The following is a 2500-nucleotide window of genomic DNA, read 5'->3' as shown; positions in this document are numbered from 1 at the left end:
CAGGCCAGTGTGATGAAGTTTTGCACAGCCAACATTTGTGCCAAACGGGTTTGTCGCTATCAGACTTGAAGTGATACACAGGGCGTTTACCGGATGAGCCCACTCTGATTGGGGCTGTGGCACGCATTCGCGATTTCATTTCAACATTCATCCAATCCATCAACGCTTCAAGGGTAGCGGGTTTCTTTTCTTTTTTCAGATCTCTCGCCCAAACTTTTCTATCATCAGCGCACATCTTCTGTTCAATTATCGAAAGCATGTGGCTATTGTTCATGTCACTAGGGAGACCGACTTCCTTTAAGGTATTATATCATCTTTTCACCAGATGTACGAGGTCACAAAATCGCGCGTCCTCCCCATCCTGCAAGGCTTTGAATTGAATAATGTCCTGAGTCACAGTGTCTGACACAAATCTTGGGTCACCATAGATGGAGTCAAGGTATTCCCAGGCGGCGTCGTAGTCGCTTCCGATTCCCTTAATGAGCTCGAGTGGCTTGTCTCGCAGGCACGTGCGCAGGAGCGTGATTGAATCTCTTTTTGAGTACTTCGCTTCTATTGCGCGCTTGACATCTGAGCGAAAGATAGCATAATCTCGGAAATTCCCAGCGAAAACAGGTAGCTTCGGTTTTTCCAGTTTAAAGCCACACGCAGTGCTGTTATCGTTGTCGCCAGAGATTCCGGTCTCGGTTACACTACTATTGTTAGGATTTGTTTGAGGCGCTTGCGAAATATCAACAGAACCTGTGCTTTCACTATTATGGTGACCAGTTTGTTCAACAGAGTTATTTGCAGTGTTTTCAATGTTTGCATTGTCAACAACTTCAATAATTTCAGCTGAATTAGTGAAACTGTCATCAACTGTACCTTTGTTCTCTGATGATTGCATGCTTGAAATTCCGCTAACACTGGCTTCTGGTTCTGCGCTACTTATGTGTTTCTCTGCGAGGCCGGTTTTCAGTGGTTCCTTTCCCTTAGTAACTAAGTCATCCAGATAAATCTTGAATTTCGGCGTCCATGAAAAGTTCCTGACATTCTTCCATCCAACGTTCCTGAACTTCGAACTCCTCATCGTCTTCAATTAATTTTGAATAGCTCTGGTGTTTCACCACGAGGTCATGGAATGCATTTTGGAGGCTATTTAATGCGTCCTTTACCTCTATACCATGTCGTTTCAGTTCAATCCGTTTGGACAACGCTTTCCTACATCTTGTGAGGGTTGCCTTCGCAGTCCTCCTGTCCAGCTTTGCGCTTTTAATTGCGTTTTCTGCCATGTGTTTGGTTCTCCCGCAGTGTTTAGATCCTTGCCAAACTGTACTTTTTCTCAACCAAGAAATTGAATGAAATGGTCCAATAAAACCAAACAGGCACTCCAACTAGATTACGCAAATCGTATAATTTATTCCAACAAGATTATTCGATCTAAAGAACAGAACGAAATACATTTGAGAAACCGAACAGGATTCATCGGTACATAAACACGCGAGTAAAACTATTAACTAGAATTACAGCATTGAATACTTACTTCTTTGACAATTTCTAGAAGGATTGTTTCACGGTGTACCGGTCAGCAACAGATAAAATAGATCAGAGTATAACAGAAAACGGGTCAGCGAGACAGATTAGCAAAACATGCACATATCTTCGAATCTGAAATGTCTGAACTGAAAAACTGACTTATTCACGTGGCTTAATTACATAAGTTAGTGTCAATCAAAAATCAAACAGGAAATCAAGTTAATAATTCATTGTATTGACGAAACAGTATTCAGAGGCATTTCATTGCTTCCGGAAAATTTTGTTTAAAAGATTAAACTACCAAAAAATTGTCGTTTATTCGTTGACTTAGGTTCCGTGAAAAACGATCAACATAAAGCCCATAGATAACATAGAAACGGTCGATAAATTAGGCATGAATTTAAATTGTAACAGTTCAAGCTTGTCCACAGGAAATTACTCAAATGACTTTGCATTAATACTTACATAACAGGTTTGATATTTTTGCTATTGTCAAACGATGCCAGGTCAAATGTCCTTAGCTTCGTCCGAATCATGAATCTGCAGAAGATATAATTACTTTGCTAGTGAAATTCTATCCGAGTTACTGATTTTGAGTTGGCAAAATAAAGCTTTTATCGTGCTATCCATCGTATCGTCCCACAACTGAGTTTTAAGCTCACGTATTTGATTCTATTTAAGCGGTTACAGCCTATCTTTGAAGTTGTGAAACGTCGCCCAGTTCTCAGTTAAAGGTAAAGAAGAATTATTTATTCGTTTATAACAAGTGAAAGGTAAAAACAACAGGACTCCGGCTCCCCACGTGGTATTCTCAAATTAATTGGGCAAACCACCCCTCCGAGAATTCAATGTTCTATTTTTTTCGTTTATGTGTCGGTTCTTTAACTTCCCAGAACAGATATTGTGAGGCATGGCCTACCGTTTACAGTTTTTAAAATGCCCATAACATGAAAAATTTTATTTTCCTATTTGAAAGTCCATATCA

The 2500-nt window shown here is 40.0% G+C and overlaps 1 pseudogene; it reads right to left on the bottom strand.

Moving 5' to 3' along the window:
* LOC137983786 (uncharacterized) overlaps positions 1-1644 on the bottom strand; it is a 2075-nt pseudogene extending 431 nt beyond the window's left edge.
* Between the last annotated feature and the right edge of the window lie 856 nt (positions 1645-2500).

Source organism: Montipora foliosa, chromosome 13 (assembly GCF_036669935.1).
Source record: "Montipora foliosa isolate CH-2021 chromosome 13, ASM3666993v2, whole genome shotgun sequence".
NCBI classification, from domain to species: Eukaryota; Metazoa; Cnidaria; class Anthozoa; order Scleractinia; family Acroporidae; genus Montipora; species Montipora foliosa.
Note: the sequence above shows the minus strand (reverse complement) of the source record. Positions and strands in the feature narration are given on the sequence as shown.